Genomic DNA, 18,801 nt, shown 5'->3' with positions numbered 1-18,801 from the left:
GTGGAAACCTACCTGTAGTTGAGTTGTGAATATTGATGAGTCTTGTTCTGCTATTGCATCTTCTCCCTTCCAGGATCAGAGTGGAAACCTACTGATCAGGGTTGCGAGAGATAGTTGTTTAGTGCTGCGAAAGTAGGCTATTCATACTTCCCTGCCTTGAGTTCTAGAACATACGTAGTTGATTACCTTTATCACTTGTTTAAAATCGACATAGCTTAGTCCATGAACCCCTGCGAATTCCCCTTGATGCCCAACGTTTGTCTTTCATTGCTTACAACCTTAGATTTCCATTCTGCTTTTATTCGCTTGTTACTTGCTTTCATTCATAACCGATTTTCACTTGCTTGCACTTGCTTTCGTTTTTATTTGCTTTTACTTGTTTAGCTTTCTAGTTTAGATTTAGTGACAATCAAAACCCAAAACCAAAACCAAAACCCTTTTTAGTTCTAGTCTGATTTGAGCATTGTCGTGAATTCGTACTGGAAACAACTAAGTCTTTGTGGATCGATACCCTAAGTACTACAGCGCACATCTGTGCACTTGCAGACATTTAGGGGTTATAAATTAAAAACCTGAAGCTTAGTAAAACGAAAACAACACAAACCCTGTTTACAATCGCAATCAAGTTTTTGGCGCCGTTGCCGGGGACTTTGATTTGTTTCGTTGCGAATCCCAGCTTAAATCCATGAGAGACCGGGAACATGTTCCCGGACTCTTGGTGATCCACCAAATCGTGTGGATGGTAATCCAAGTGATGATGACCTGACTGATGATGAGTTTGAAGAACCGATCTATGATGACAATGAACTGATCGGATCGACAAAACGTGAAGATGATGATGAACTGATTGGAAGTTTCGATTCACTCGAGAAATTCTTGGGAGATCGAAGAGCTATTCAACCAGCCTTATCAAAGGATGGTAAAACCGAAATTAAGGTACCCCATATCCATTTAGTTCAACAAAATCAATTCTCTGGTTATTCATTTGAAAACCCGATAGACCATATCGAGACGTTCGAAGAATTATGTGCAACCATTACAGCAAATGGGGATTACCACAAGTGTAGTCTTTTCCCATTCTCTCTTAGAGATAATGCCAGCAAATGGCTAAAATCTTTGCCACCTGCTTCACTAAAAACGTGGACAGCATGTAGAACTGCTTTCCTAAATCGTTTTTACACTTGAAATCGTTCAAATCTCTTAAGGAACAAGATAAGAACTTATAAACAAAAAGAAGATGAAGATCTTTTAGATACTTGGGAAAGATTTAGGGAATACCAAAGAGATTGTCCACACCATGGATATACCGAGGAATACCTGCTAGATATCTTCTATCGCGGTATAACTCCAGAGTTACGACACTCTTTCGACACAGCAAGTAATGGAGATTTCTCAACTAGATCTGTAGAAGATGCTCATGTTTTCATCAACAATTTTGGAAACAGCATCCGTAATCAAACAACCTTTGGTAATTCTGCACTTCTTGAGAAGAAAGAAGAAATTTTGGAAGTTATGAAGTGTTTCCATCACATAATGAGTCATCTTGGATTGCAACAACCAAATAAGGTACACAATACGTGTAACTTTGACGGCTGGGACAACCCAATAGATTCTTATGATCAAGGGATGGTGAACACTGCAGAAGTCTATCAAATTCATGATTTTCCATTCGTTTCTGATCACCGCGGGTCCATTCATTCGGACCGCGGCAAACCATGCTTTCACCGCGGTCGTGATGACGCTGACCGCGGCCAAGACCTGTTTCACCGCGGTCGCGAGTCTTCTGACCGCGGGAAACCGTCTTCCGAGCTTGCCTAGACACCACCTTCCGAGTCCATCTTGGCTATTCAATCTAATCCTGTTTCATATCCTAGTTTTCCCTCTTCTGAAGCTGAAAACCTAAACAAAAATATTCTAGAGCTTGAAAAATCTAGGTCTCAAGAGATTAGTGATCTTAGATCTGAACTAAAAATGATGCAAGAAAATTTCAATGAAAAATTTTCCACCCTCCTTAGTCTGATGATCAAAACTAATTCTAAAAACTTAGAAAATTCTGAAAAGGAGCCAAGTGAAAATTCTTTCGAAAGCTCAAGTGAAGCAGATCCCTCTGATCAGGTGAAAGCTATCACACTTAGGAGTGGATTAGCTTACAAAGAGCCTGAATTTTCTAAAGATCCCGAAGATGAGGAAAAGGGTAAGGAAAAGGAGAAAGAAAGAGAAAGAATCACGGATGAAGATGTTGAAAGAGAAGTGGTAGGAGAGAAGGATGGAGAAGAAGTAAAAGAAGATACATCCCGGGAAATCCTTGGAGAAGACCCGATTCCACCTCCACCAACTCGTGTCTACAAACCTAAACCACCTTATCCTAGAGCCTTAAGAGCCCCTAAGAAAGAGAAAGAAAAAGCTAAGCTGAAAGAGTTGATCGATCAATTAAATGTGGAATTACCTTTCGTAGAAGCTTGTGCTATGATTCCTGCTTTAAGAAAATACATGAAGGGTATTCTAACAAATTCTTTAACTCTTGAAGAAGGCGTTATGATAATAACCCATGAATGTAGTTCTATCCTGCAAAGCCGAATCCCTGAAAAGAAAAACGATCCTGGAAGCTTCGTACTTTCATGCACCATCAATGATGTAGCTTTTGAACGTGCTCTCTGTGATTTAGGATCTAGCATAAACATGATGCCTCTTTCAGTAGCAAAACGTTTAGGACATCACACTTTCAAGCCCACTAAAATCTCCTTAGTATTAGCTGATTGTTCTGTTAGACAACCAGTAGGTATCCTAATGGATGTTCCTGTAGAAATCGAAAAATGTTCCATACCAACCGATTTCGTAGTTCTAGAACTAGAAAGAGAACCTAAGGATCCACTTATTCTTGGAAGACCATTCTTATCTACAGCCGGAGCCATAATCAATGTTCCTCAAGGAAAAATCGACCTTCATCTAGCCGGCCTAGTTATGCAATTTGACATGAATAAAAGTTTCGATAAACCGACTTTGGATAGAATTAGACGGAATTATTGAGGAAGTCTATGAAGATCTGCTTCTAGACGACCCTTTAAGTGTCACGCTTTCACCCGCAAAAGACGAACGCAATTTCTTTGAAGAAATTTCGAGTTAATGCGCGCGTATGCTTGATAAATCCGAAACTTATAGGAAACCTCTAAACTATCTAGATCTTAAGGACCAAACAAACATTCCTACGCCTCTTAAAGACACTGCTGCAGCAATTAATGATCCTTGGAGCGAGCTTAAAGCCCCTAAAGTCGAGCTTAAACCTCTTCCCGTCAGACTTAAGTACGCTTTCCTTGGACCAAATTCTACTTATCCTGTCAAAATAAACTCTGGTTTGACGGAAGAAGAAATCACAATGCTGTTGACTGAGCTGAGAAAGCATAGAAAAGCCTTAGGATATTCACTTGATGACATACCTGGAATCTCTCCAGATCTTTGTATGCACAAGATTAATCTAGAGGATAATGCTAAAAACTCAATTGAAAGTCAAAGGAGACTGAACCCTAATCTCATGGATGTTGTCAAGAAGGAGATTATGAAACTTTTAGAAGCTGGAATAATCTTTCCTATCTCAGATACCACTTGAGTTAGCCCAGTTCATGTTGTTCCGAAGAAAGGAGGAGTCACTGTCATTAAAAATGATAAGGATGAAATGATCGCTACAAGAACAGTAACTGGACATCGTATGTGCATCGATTACCAGAAACTGAATGCAGCAACTAGGAAAGATCGTTTTCCACTTCCCTTCATATATCAAATGCTAGAAAGATTAGCTAATCACCCTTACTATTGCTTCCTTGATGGATACTACGGATTTTTCCAAATTCCTATTCGCCCGGAGGATCAAGAAAAAACGACATTCACTTGTCCATATGGCACGTTCGCTAACAGACGTATGCCTTCTGGATTGTGTAATGCACCTGCTACCTTCCAGCGGTGCATGATGTCGATCTTCACAGATTTTATTGAGGATTTCATGAAAGTATTCATGGATGATTTCTCTGTCTATGCATCTTCCTTTCAAAAATGCCTAGGCAGTCTTGGTAAAGTTCTGCAAAGATGTGAAGATAAGCACTTAGTATTAAATTGGGAAAAATGTCACTTCATGGTACGAGGCGGAATCGTGCTTGGGCACAGAATTTCCGGAAAAGGTATTGAAGTTGACAAAGCCAAAATCAAAGTCATGACCAGCCTACAGCCACCCACAAACGTAAAAGGAATTCATAGTTTCTTATGACACGCAGGATTCTATAGGCGCTTCATAAAAGATTTTTCTCAAATAGCTAGACCTCTTACGCGTTTGCTTTGCAAGGAAACGAACTTCGAGTTCGATGATGAGTGCTTAGCCGCGTTTTATAAGATCAAACAAGCCCTTGTCTCCGCTCCAGTCGTGCAAGCACCTGATTGGGAACTCCCATTCGAAATCATGTGCGATGCAAGTGACTATGCAGTCGGAGCAGTGCTTGGCCAATGAAAAGATAAGAAACTGTACGTAATCTACTACGCAAGCAGAACTCTTGATGAAGCTCAATGCAATTATGCTACTACAGAAAAAGAACTTCTAGCTGTCGTATTTGCATTTGAAAAAATCCGTTCTTAGGATCTAAGGTCATAATTCATACTGATCATGCTGCAATCAAGTATTTAATGTCTAAGAAAGACGCTAAACCTCGGTTGATAAGATGGATCCTCCTACTGCAAGAATTCGATATCGAAATTCGAGATCGGAAAGGAGCAGATAATGGAGTTGCAGACCATCTTTCTCGAATTCGAGTTGAAGAAAGATTGCCTTTAAATGACAGTTTGCCTGAAGAAAACATATATGCAATAGATACTACCCCCACCAATGCCAATACCGCACCACCACGTCCACTCATGCGAAGATCAGATGCTTTCAACACCCCATGGTTTAGGCACATAGCGAATTACCTAGCAGCTGATGTAGAACCACCACAGTTTTTCGGTTATAGGAAGAAAAAGTTTCTGAAAGACGTAAGACATTATTTTTGGGATGAACCCTATCTCTACAAGAGATGTGCTGATGGGTTATTCCGAAGATGCGTGGCTGAAGAAGAGATGGAAGGAATTGTATTCGGATGCCATAGCTCGTCTTACGCAGGACATTTTGCAACCTTCAAAACCGCTTCAAAGATCTTGCAAGCAGGTTTCTGGTGGCCTACTTTGTTCAAAGATACTCAAGCTTATATATCGCGATGCGATAAATGCCAAAGGATGGGTAACATAAGTAAAAGGAATGAGATGCCTCAAAATTTTATTCTCGAAGTCAAAATTTTCGATGTCTGGGGAATAGATTTTATGGGACCCTTTCCTACTTCTTTTGGAAACCAATACATCTTAGTAGCAGTAGACTACGTCTCTAAGTGGGTAGAAGCAGTCGCTAGTCCCACCAATGATGCAAAGGTCGTCATGAAGCTATTTAAATCTGTTATATTCCCGCGTTTTGGAGTTCCTAGAATTGTGATAAGCGACGGAGGATCGCATTTCATCAATAGAGTTTTCGAGAATCTTCTTAGAAAGAATGGAGTTACACATAAAGTTGCTTCTCCATACCATCCCCAAACCAGCGGTCAAGTAGAAATCTCAAACAGAGAGATCAAGTCGATTTTGCAGAAAACAACTGCAGTCCATCTCAAGGATTGGTCTACAAAGCTTGACGATGCATTATGGGCATATCGAACAGCATTCAAGATACCATTAGGCACAACACCATTCAACCTAGTTTATGGAAAAGCATGTCACCTTCCAGTAGAACTCGAGTATAAGGCGCAATGGGCTATCAAGGAGATGAACATGAACCTGAAAACAGCTGGAGAAAGAAGACTACTTCAACTTCATGAGTTAGAAGAAATCCGACACAATGCTTACGAAAACTCGAAGATCTACAAGGAGAAGACTAAAGCATATCATGATAAGAAGATTATTCATAGAACTTTTGCTCCTAACGATAAGTTACTCCTTTTCAATTCTCGTCTTAAGCTTTTTCCAGGAAAATTACGATCAAGATGGTCAGGACCCTTCACGATAAAGGAAGTCAAGCCATACGGAGCCATTGTCCTGTGGGACAGAACCGGAAACTCATTTACAGTGAATGGACAGCGTGTAAAACCATATATGGCTGAAGAAAGAGAAGACGAAAGAGAAGTGATGTTTTTGATTGATCCATCATCGGCCAATGATGAGACCAAAGGATGTCACGACCCTGGTTAAGTCTAATCGAGCAACAATGTCAAGCTAATGACTTGAAACAAGCGCTTAGTGGGAGGCAACCCACTTGGTATTTATCTATTTCCCTTTGACCTTTTTTTTCTATTTCCATTGCTTTGTTTCTGTTTCATTTAATTTTAGGTTTTCAATAAGGAAGAAGAACACAAAAGAGGAACAGCACTCTCCAGCACGATAAGTTCACTTAAACATTTCAACTTTTCTATTTTCTTTACCATTCTTTCCAGATTTATCACACTGAGGACAGTGTGAGATAAGTCTGGGGGAGGATGTTCATCCGTTACTAATGAAATTTGATTTGTTTTGAGTTTTTTTTGACACATAAACTTTTTCAAAAATTTTTTCATAAAAAATTTTCATAAATCGTTTTCAAAATGTTTTTCAAAAAGTTTTCAAACCAGGAACACAATAAACAATACTATGATGAATTAGACCAGTGTGCTTCTACGCTATTTTTTCGTTTTTTGCTCTTTTTGTGATTTAGGCCTAGACTAGGCGGTAGCTAAGTACTTGCATTACGAAATCCCACCAGAGAACTTCTATTCATGGAGACTCTTTCTGACAGGATATACTAGCTCATTTTATCTGGACCTAATTTTGACTTAATTTTCTCATTAAAGCGTTAGATCAGGGAAATAAATCATACATTCAGGACTCCTTTATCCTTTTACCACTCTTTGTTGATCCTGAATGGCTAGTTTATCTTTAGCTAGTTCCCCACCGAACCTACCCTCTTTCAAACCACATGCACTCTTGTTTTTCATTGTTCTATATGCAGATATGTGCAAAAAACGTCGGAGAGAAAGAGGATCAACGCGGTTTTCAGTCACTGAAGACGAAGACTTGCGATTTCATTGGAATGATTCAACAAAAGGAAAAAACTCAGTTTGTCTTGGAAAAACATCAAAATCTTGGTACAATTTCGTCCTTTAGACTCTCTCTCTATAAAAGGTTGTTTCCTCTTTTCAAAAAAAAAATAATAATAATAATCCGAAAAAGAAAAGAAAAATCTGAAGGGAGAGGAAATTTAAAACCTTAGAGAGTCTAGGAGGATCGAATTTTATACTTGAGGCAAGCTAGAGTCCGATTACATGGAGTTTTGGAGATTATCTTTTTGATTCCCGGAAAAGATCTAAGTCTGGGGGAACAGCTGTTTACAACAAAGGAGAAGGATTATGCAACCACATTTGGCAAAAGAAAAGTGACTGAAAATCTGGCGTCATCAACAGGTCCTTCTCTCTCTTGCGGTTTTGCATAATATTTTGCATCCTCCATATTCTTCAGGTAACCCAAAACACTTTAACTCCACCACTTAAATAGCCTTTAATGCCAAACGCCATCTACCCTGAATAATGTCTTTGATGAGAATCCACTACTATACTTAATGAATGTAGAGAGCTAGTTGACTGGAAGTTAGATCTAAGTGTGTCGATTTTCGCATGACGGATTAACGGACTAGTTAGCTCGTATTTTTGGTGAGAATTTTCTAGACTAGATCCAATTAGATGTTTCACGATAAGTTATGGTTTAGAAGGACGGTCACTGAGATATTGTTTAGTTCCTGCGATTTAAAAAATATCTTTCCTGGCTTAAGTTTGTTTGAGGACAAATAAAAAAGTAAGTCTGGGGGAGTTGATAACACCGTATTTTGACCACTTTTATGGATCATAATTATGTCTTATGCAGGTGTTTTAACTCTGTTTTCAATGGTTTTTAAAGTGGTTTCAATGTTTTAGAGTTTCAAAAGACTTTACAGGAAACTTAGGCAAAAGATATGCAATTTGGAACAAATGAGCAATTTTGGATAAATGCAGATCGTCAGAAGTATGACAAGCGATGAAGACCTTCTCACCGTCCGATCACCCCCAAAGTTTGAGAAAACATAGAGGATCCAACCAGCTTTCTAATGCACTTGGTTTGGAGACAATCCAACGGTTAGATTTTCAGATACTCCCGATGCAAGAATGACAGAAAATGCAGTTCCGAAAGAGAGCATGAGCCGGGACCGCGGCCAACACCTATTTTCCCGCGGGTAGAGCCACCGCGACCGCGGAACGTGGTCGTTCACTTTCCAGACGACTTAATTAAAGCCCAGATCAATTCCTTTCGTTATTTTTCAAGCCCTAAGTGTCCACAACCACCCCAGAAGCTATAAATACCCCCTTTAGGTCATTCCTAAAGGTGTGAGAGACGACACAAGATAAAAATAGAGAGAGAATTCGTGTGGGTGCTTCACAAACCCTAGAGGCCGCCGCTTGAAGGAGGAGCCGCCGCTGGAGGAAGACATCGCGCCTCCATCTGCTTCTCTGTTCTTCGTTTTTCTTCCTTCTTTTCTTTAATTTCCTGCACTTTCAATTTCGTTTATGATGCTTTGTTACAATATGTTTGAGTAGTTACCCAGTTGGGTTTAAAGGGATTGTTCAAAGGGAATTTCATGTGTCTTTGCTTATGAATCGATAGATTTAGGATTATTAATCTTCTAGATGTTCTTCGTTTGCCTTTAATCTTACTGCGTGATTCTTTGCTGGCCACTTAGAAGCCGATCTGATATGATATGTTGCGAAAGTTTTCATTGATTGTCTGAACTAGGGTGAAACGAGCAATTCTTCTATAGGAGTGGAAACCTACCTGTAGTTGAGTTGTGAATATTGATGAGTCTTGTTCTGCTATTGCATCTTCTCCCTTCCAGGATCAGAGTGGAAACCTACTGATCAGGGTTGCGAGAGATAGTTGTTTAGTGCTGCGAAAGTAGGCTATTCATACTTCTCTGCCTTGAGTTCTAGAACATACGTAGTTGATTACCTTTATCACTTGTTTAAAATCGACATAGCTTAGTCCATGAACCCCTGCGAATTCCCCTTGATGCCCAACGTTTGTCTTTCATTGCTTACAACCTTAGATTTCCATTCTGCTTTTATTCGCTTGTTACTTGCTTTCATTCATAACCGATTTTTACTTGCTTGCACTTGCTTTCGTTTTTATTTGCTTTTACTTGTTTAGCTTTCTAGTTTAGATTTAGTGACAACCAAAACCCTTTTTAGTTCTAGTCTGATTTGAGCATTGTCGTGAATTCGTACTGGAAACAACTAAGTCTCTGTGGATCGATACCCTAAGTACTACAGCGCACATCTGTGCACTTGCAGACATTTAGGGGTTATAAATTTAAAACCTGAAGCTTAGTAAAACGAAAACAACACAAACCCTGTTTACAATCGCAATCAAATACCTAGCTTTGATTGCCTTACTAAAGTCATTTTGATGAGAACCACTTGAACTTTTAAATGAATGCTAAGAGCTAGTTTACTGGAAGATAGGTTTAAGTGTCTAGACTTTTGCATGACGGATCAACGGACTAGTTATGCCTGTATTTTGGTGAGAATTTTTCAGACTATATATGATCTGAGCATAATGATTGACTTTGGTTTAGAAACATGGTCTCTGAGATTTTGTTAGTTCCTGCAATTTTCCAAACCTCTTTTCTAGATTTAGATCTTTGGTTTTGTTTGAGGACAAACAAAGGTTTAAGTCTGCGGGAGTTGATAACACCTGATTTTGACCACTTTTATGGATCACTTTCAATATCTTATGCAGGTTTTTTCACTCAGTTTTATAGGTTTTATAAGTGTTTGATCATCCCAAACTTTGGAGACATTATAGAGGAGACAACCAGCTTTCCAACACACTTGGAATCAAAGCAATCCAACGGTTAGATCTCCAGATATCATCAATGCACTGAATGCCAATCAACACAGTTCAGTCAAGGACAGAAGCTTTCACCCGTGGCCAAGCTTCTTCCCACCGCGGCTCAGCTTGTTTCACCCCCGGTGGACCTATGTCCGAACCTCAGAAGCCGAATTAAGGCTCAAGACACTTCCTGCACACATTTTACAAGCCCTAGACGCCCAGACTTGGAGAAATAATATAAATACACATTTTTAGGTCTTTTGTAAGAGAGTCTCTTCCTTCTCTCTGAGAGAGACCACATTTGTAGCTTTAGGTTTTACTTTTATGCATTTTTAGAAGCTTTTCATCCCCATACACTTTCTTCAATAAGAGAAGTTTTTCTGCAACTTTTGTTTCTTCACTTTACTGCTTTTTATTTCTTAAACCGATGATGATGTCTAACTCAGCCATGTCTGAGTAGTCACCGAGTTGGTTGAAGGGACCATCAAAGGGGATCCCATGTTCGAATGACATCTAGGTTTTTAGGTTAAAGGATTTCGATTTTTAAATGATTCTCCCATTCATCCAAATCTCAAAGCGGTAATTCTGGATTGATCACCTAGAATCCAATCCTAGGTTAAATCCAAGCCATGAGAGTGTTGTATCTGGGTTGCCTGAACTGGATCTTATGGACGTCACAGTCGTAGGTGCAAAAAGCTACCTACAGAGGATACGTAAGCCGAGATGGATTCTGATCTGAAATGCATGATCTTATTCTGGCATGAGAGAGAGAGTTAATTGCCAAGAATAAGTGATTAGATGATTAAGGTGACGAGATTTGGCTAATCTTACAAAACCCTAAAGATGAACCCTAATCCCAGCACCGTTTTTCATATAGTTTTCAACCGATTTTTATTCAAACTTTTAATTCTCTGCTTAGTTAGATTTAGTGACAAACCAAAACCCCTTTTATTCGATTTAGTGACAAACCAAAACCCCCTTTTATTCAGTTAGAAGTCCTCAACACACAAATCCATGTGTATTCGATCCCTAAGTACTACTGCTTTTGCTGTGCACTTGCAGCTTGTTTAGGGTAAAACTTGTGTTGCCCACTGCACCCACATCAGGATGCTCCTTAGTTAAAATTTATCCGGAGTCTGGTTGTGGTAAACTGACGTCATGACGCTCAGTTTCATAAGTTTGTTTTCTCTTATTTTTCTATTAGAAGATCTATTTGTTTGAGATTTGGTTTGGTATCGCGTCACTGAGGATGAAAATATTAGAGTAGTATAATATAGAATAATTTTTAAATGCTCAAAGCGGATTATAATTTACTTATATATTAGAGAACAAACCTTGATAATTTGTGATGTCAGACATAAGGCTTGTAGGATCACCTAGGTTATTTAAAACAACACAAAAAGAAAAAACATCCTCTGAACGAATATTCATATGATATCACACATACAAATTAACAAAAATCATTATGATCTCTACCTGTTTGGTTTGTTAAATTGAACAATGTATCGGTATTTTGTTGATTTGTGTGGGTGATAGTAGATGAGTTAACAACAGATGGTGACTGGTGGTATTGCCTACGTCTAGCGCAGGCTCAATATGTAAGGTAAAGAATGGTTTTAATGTGTTAAAAATAATTATACCAATGAATCTTGAGTGGTCATATATGTGGAATAATAGTCAGATTGATACTAGATTACAGTTTTGTAATGGTGGTGAATTTTGAGATATATTAGGTCGTCCACCTACAAAATTAATTTTCGCAATCATTAAAACAATGAAAGAGTAGACATTGGAGAATTGGTTGAAATATATAGGAAAATGAGAGTACCAAAGAGATTACTTACATTTTCGAATAGGTGGAGAATTCTCGTCAAGTTGAATGCATTGACTTATACCATTATCATTTTGCGTTTCAGTAGAAGATTATCCAATTTTTCCACTCCTTAGTCTTCCACCTAATTATAGATGACAAAGTTTAAATGTTATTTTTATATCTGGAAAACAGAAGGATTATTAAAGTGTGCTAACGTTTCAAGAGTGGCAGTGAGTTCTCCTTGCTTGATGAATTATTTCCAGAAGCCATTTCAAAACTTTGGAGAGACAAAAATTTTAAGGCAAATCTGTATGACTTTAAAAAATTTTAAAAACGTTCCCCAAGGAATATGTTATTTTCTTCCAATTTTAAAAAGATTTACAATTATTGCTTTCTAAAGATTATGTTCTTTTCAAAATTACGGTTGATTATATATACAGATATAATTAAATTAAGATATTACATTCCCTTGCGGGTTAAAATAAAATTTTTATGTTCAAATTCAAATTCTAATTCAAAATACAGTTGACTATACATCCTAATATATATCCTATATATTAAATTTAAAAGATTTAATTAAATTAGAATCTACATTCCCTTACGGGCTAAATAAAATATTCTTTTTTATCATCTGATTATTCAGATTCTGCAAAGTATTTAAAAAAGTTAATATACACAATCCAAATATAAATATTACATATATGCTATCTTGTTGTAATCGAAAATTCATATACAATCTTCAAGCCCACACATGGAAAAATATTGTTATATTTGATAAATGACCTACTACAATTTGCAATCTTCTTAAAATTAACTATAAGATTTACATGTTATGTCCATTGAATTACTTTATCGAATATTTACCAAAATCCGATGAGCATATATAATGGAACAAAGGAAATAATTAGGTGTAAACACAGTATACGTTACTTATTGTAAGTCATATTTCAAAAACATAAACATAATAAGTAAAGGATTGCAAATATAATGAAAGAATGTAATTAGAAATACAATTCTTGAAGAAAATTATGGAAAAATGATTCAAGACTCTTCAGCTGTTTCTTATAATGGAATTTCTTCCTAGGACGCTTGTTGTTCACCGATCTTTCACCATCGCTTTCATCAAACAGTCAAGACTCTTCAGCTGTTTCTTAGATGGCGGAGTCAGGGAAGATCCATAGGAAGTATTATCAATGTCCTCAGAACTTGTAATATCAACGATTGGTACAAAAGAACAAAGTTGTGAACAACTTAACAACTAAAAATATCTAAGCCAAATATTAATATATCCTATTAATTAGGACATATTATCTCTGATCGGGAATCCCACTCAGTCATAATAAAATACGAATAACTCTGTTCAGCATGAACAATCATTTGATTGTTTGGCAACCTATAAAACACACACATTTAGTTAATAAATACAATACTGTTAATTTTTTAAAGATTTTGTCGAATATTTGTTAATTTTTGAATTCTTTGACGATCTTCATGTCAGGATCAAACATTATTTTTGTGGAGTTGAAAGAGTTTGATATTGAAATGTCACATATAGTAAAATAACAAAAAAAAATACAAGATACCAAGTTAGTGCCATATCAATTTCCAAAACGGTGGGAATATGAATATACTATATTGTGATCTCACCTTTGTACTCTTTTATACAGACAAAACGCATTAGACAGACAACGATAGAATCCATATGTTTATCAGTGTACCCAACAGTCTTCTTGCATATTCTTCCCATAGTGTACATTTCAGATGAACATCGCTTGAGCAAAATGTATATCAGCATCGCATGGTTATAAGATTAGAAGAATATTTGGAATGATATTAGAACTTACTTGGTATCCCATAGTGTTATCAATAATTTTTTGCTTAATGTACTGCCTTTTGTTTTGATAACTTACATACTCTCCACCATAACAATTTCTCGAATAACATCTTCAGTAAGAAAGATTTGCATTTAATGATAAAATATGTACATTATATTCTAATTTACAAAATTGTAAAGGAAACATACCGATGAGAATATTTTTGTCGACATTGTCCTCGTTGATTGAATCAAAATCAGTCAAATATTGTTCAGGAACTTTTGAAAGAAAATCAGTAATCTCCTTCGCCCGAGTGGTCCTCCAGAAAGAGATCTTGAATGGTAATGGAGTAGTCCTAAAAACACCATAATACTCTTTGAATAACAAGCAATTAATCGAAAGTGATTTCCCTTTAATAAGAAGGCCCTTATGCTTTTCAATCAACTCTTCATCAACCGTGGCATGAATCCTAGTGCCATGTACAAAAAAGATAAAAATAGTATAAGTATGTAATCTAGAGATTGCGAAAATAACATAAAATGGAGTACATACCTCTTCGTCCAGCAATACAATTTATATTATAAAACCCAACTGTTTGTTCTTCATTTTCCATAGGTAAAATATCTTAGCCCTAACTTTCTGAATTTTAGTGGATGGATATAATTTTGCAAAAGGAACTATAAGAGTTGCACGTCTGCGTACTATAGACATTTTGAGAAGAGAAAGCTATCGTTTTAGGGTTTTGGAAGGCTTCTATATATAAGGAGAACAATTGAGCACAAAAAAACTTAAATTATTGATGTTTGGAGGGATATTCATTAATTCAAAAAAAAGAATGGAATTCAAAAACCTAAATTATTGATGTTCCGGAAATCTTTGACATTCAAAGTTTCATTGCCAAATGTGACGGAAAATATTGAAATCAAATCTAACTGATTAACACGAATAAAAACATTTTCAAAAATGTGAATGAATGGGCAGTATTTCCATTTGGGCTTTCAAATATTTTACAGAGAAAATAATATGTGACGATCGGGTATAAAGGATCCGCGTGTTTATCCGGTTTACAATTAATTATTTGATAACCATGAAATTTTTTTTTTTTAAATAAATAAATCACCAGAAGAGTGGCCCGCACTGGTACCTAAATAGAAAGGCTTTCCAGCCGCAGCAGCCCAGTCCCAGTATCAAGGGATCCAAGTCAGGTATAGACGATCTATTCCAGCGGGAAAACTGTTCAAATTTCCCTCCATTCGATAAAAGGAATATGCTTTAGTCTGATTTGATTGCCCATGCTCTTACAAGCCCACGAGAACATCATTTAATGCATTTCCCTTACGTGTGTTAGGAGATAGTGAATTTTTGCAGAAGCCAAGGGGAAAAACAGATAATTAGCAAGGGACCATACTGCGACCAAGCTGCCGACCCAATCCATAGACTGAGAACGAAAGGAACACGCCAAGGGGCGGTCTCATTGCAGGCAGAACACGCCAAAAGCAGTTGGTGAGACCATCAGAATTGTGACGCTATCATAAGATTCGAATCCAGTCAAGCTGGATCATGGGCCAACCCACCCGATCCACCATCCATGGTCCAACCCGGTATACAAACCCGGGTCAGGTAATTCTCTATAAATAATCTATCCTTCCTTACGGGAAAGGGGTCACTTTTTTAGCCATCTCAAGTCTCACGATATCTCTGGATATACTTGTGGTTCTTGAGTTCAGGCATCTAATACAGTTCCAACCATCTTTCCGATCATCTCATTTCATTTCTCCTCCACGGTGGTTCATAAACCGTGGAGCTTCGCCACTCTCAAACTTTTCCTTTCTCTCTTTCTACTGTAAAAAGCCTATTTTCACACTCAGGCCCTTTCTCAAGGACTCTCGGTCCACCTTCTTTCTTAGAGTTTTTCGACTTCTTTCCGGTCTCTGAACAGCTATATTGTGGTCTTTTGAGATGTTTTCTGACTTGAGCGTCGGAGTGCCATCGGAAAACACACCTCCATCGTGTTTTCTAGGCCCTAACGTCTTTTATGTTTTGCAGAAGACTTGCCCTCTAGTGGAGGACTGAAAATCCCCTAAACAGGTAACATGAAAAAATTTGTAATTTTTTTTATTTAGTAATTTACCTTTTATGTTTATAATATGCTTATTAAACTATTCTTTTTTATATTAATCAGATTTTTTAAAATAAAGTGTTTTTCCTATTATTAATATTTGGTTTTTCTTATTTTATTAACTTTGAATTTTATGATAAATTTATATTTCTATGTTTTAGTAGTATTACCTTTTAAGATGAGAAATCTAAATTTTTTTTTTATACATTTTTAATAGTTATTCGTTTAGATCGATAAACATGTTTTGTTTTCCCTTTTTGTGTAATAATTTTATTTTTTAAGATTAGAAAAGATTATCATTTTTGTTTATGGTTAATATTATATATTAAAAAAAAATTTACATCTATCAAAATCTGATAAATCAACTTGATACATGTCATATTTAGATGAGTTAGCAACTTTGAATCATTTTCTTTTGTATAATAAAAATATCCTTAAGTTCATGCATTTCACTTTAATAAGTTAATTTATTTACATTTCTAGATGTAACATCATCTATACTTTTAAAGCAGTGATATATTTTGTGTCTAAACAGTTAATTCTTTATTTTAAGCTATTCTATTTCTGCATAGCTACTGTTCACATTTTCAAACAGGTCTATTTCTATTTCGTTTAGTATTTTATAAAAATATATTATAATTTATATTAAAAAATCCAAAAATTTAGATAAAAAATCCAAACGTTTTAATTTAGAGTAGTTTAGATTTCTTTAAATATAGATTTTATTTATAATATTATTAGAGATACACATTTAAACTGTGCAGAAAATATTCATTTTTTCAAAAAAATGTAAAACTATATTCAAATAAAAAAATATCTTTTGTACATCAGTGATGCTATTTTTTCAAATACTACTTAGAAAAGAGAATGTAAGAAATTTAGTATTGCAAACCAGACTTGAAGTGTGTCTTCAAATCTCCAATCTCCCATGTCTCGAATGGACTGGATTCTGCATCGAACAAGCTTGTCAGTGAAACAAGCACCGAGCTGATCGAGGGGGCTCGCCATGACGTCGACAATTATGCTCTCTCCAGATACTGTGGATTGCAGCTTGGAAGACATAGCAAAGCAGAAACATAGTATCACCGTCGAGATGATCGGCAGAGATGAGATGTACTAAATCATTCCAAACAACTGTGAATCTTCCCTTTAGCAATTCCTTTGTTAGACCTGTCCATATTTTCTCTGAGTAAGAGCAGGAGAAAAACAGATGATCCCTGGATTCCATAGGCAAACTGCAGAGGATACAACTGTGCTTACTCCAGCGTTCCACAGTTGTATACGGTCACCCATCGACAAACATTTGTGGATTTCCAACTATGAGAAAATCGAGAACTTAGGCGTGGAGTGCTTAAACCAGACCCCAGAATACCAGGTATTTTGAGCTGATTCATGACGAGTAAGGAGCCAAGTGCTCTTCGATTTGAAACAGTCTTCAAAAAGCCTCTTCCTTGTTCTTCCACAGTGCAATGTCTGCGGTATCCTGCTTGAGCTGGGTTAGCTGGGAATGTAGCACTTTTTCAATCTCGTTCAAAACATCGTTTCTGTGGCGTCGTCTCCTTATTCACCCCAACGAAGCGATGGTAGCATTCATTGGAATACCCATATCAATCACTCCTCTTGGCCCTGTGAGATCAATTAGTTTCCCCAAATCCGACCAGACATCATACCAGAAGTTCATTTGATCCCCGCTTTGAATGTCCATTCTGTAAAAGAACTCGAAAGCTTACGGTATTTGAGGATTTTTCTCCACATCCATGAGCCATCTTTTGTGGCAGAATCAACTGACCAAATAGTGCCCTGCCGGAATAGATAATTTTGAATCCATTTCAACCAGAGGGAGGGGAGGGATGAAACGACTCTCCATATCAATTTCAGGCAGCAAACCGTATTGACTTCCTTCACAGGCCGTAATCCCAAACCAACTTCCGTAATTGGCTGACAAACATCTTCCCAAGCCATCTTTGCTTTCTTTGGATTGAGCTTTGGCTCAGACTAAAGAAAAGCTGAACAGAGTTTGTCAATTTCGCGAATGCAATCTCTCGGAAGCCGGAAAGTAGCGAGCCAAAATTTTGCGATACTATGCAGAACAGAGCAAATTAGCTGAAGACATCCGCCAATCGAAAGAGCCCTAGCGGTCCACGAACTGATTCTGTTACGAATATTCTCCAACAAAGTTTGATAGTCAGTTCTGGTCAGTTGCTTGGAAAGCAAAAGCAGACCCAAATAACGAATTGGTAATTCGCCTGATTCAAAGTGAAATCTATTGCTGAGCTCAGTGCATACAGACTGGGACACTTCTCCATACTTATTTGCAAACCTGATATCCTTGCGAATCCCTCAAACACCTTAACTATACCCTCAACCGATCAAACTTTCCCATCGGTTAGAACCATAATACCATCTGCGAAACTGAGATGGGTAAGCCCAATATTCTTACACTTTTGATGGTAACCAGTGTGATGAGTACTTGCTGCTTTATCCAACATATTGGACAACACATTCATACTAATCACAAACAAGTAAGGCGACAGCGAGCAACCTTGCCGTAACCCTCAGTTGCTACAAAAAAAACCCACGAGCTCTACATTAACTTGTACTGAAAAAGACGTTGTGGTAATGCAAAGCGAAATCCAGTGAATGAAGACATCAGGAAAGTTCATGGCCTTGAGGGTGTTGAGAATAAACGACCATTGAACTGAATCGAATGCTTTTGAAATATCAATTTTGATCGCACACCAAGTAGAGATAGTGTCTTATGATAATCTTTGTCTAGTTCAGTAGCCAAGAGGAGTTTTTCAATAAGGAGATGATCTTAGATAAAAGCAGATTGATTCATTGCAATAAAATTAGGGAGGATTCTCTTCAGTCTATTAGCAATAATTTTTGAGATAACCTTGTATATGATGTTACAGCAGGAGATGGGGCAGTAATCCGTCATCTCTACGGCAGATGTTTTCTTCGGAATCAAAGCCAATATAGTGGAATTCACACCCTTTGGAATGAACCCTTTCTCGAAGAAATATTGAACTGCTATGATGAATTCCTTACCAAAAACTGACCACACAGCCTTAAAGAACTCATCATTGTACCCATCAGGTCCAGGCGAT

General features: G+C 37.2%; 1 non-coding gene across 1 annotated transcript; it reads right to left on the bottom strand.

Moving 5' to 3' along the window:
- Positions 1 to 1,196: 1,196 nt before the first annotated feature.
- Positions 1,197 to 1,304, bottom strand: LOC112090150. The gene has a single exon (XR_002901500.1). It is a non-coding gene; the product is annotated as a small nucleolar RNA R71 (small nucleolar RNA).
- Positions 1,305 to 18,801: the final 17,497 nt, after the last annotated feature.

Source organism: Eutrema salsugineum, unplaced genomic scaffold, assembly GCF_000478725.1.
Source record: "Eutrema salsugineum unplaced genomic scaffold, Eutsalg1_0 scaffold_11, whole genome shotgun sequence".
Classification (NCBI taxonomy): domain Eukaryota; kingdom Viridiplantae; phylum Streptophyta; class Magnoliopsida; order Brassicales; family Brassicaceae; genus Eutrema; species Eutrema salsugineum.
This window is presented reverse-complemented; position numbering and strand designations above follow the sequence as displayed.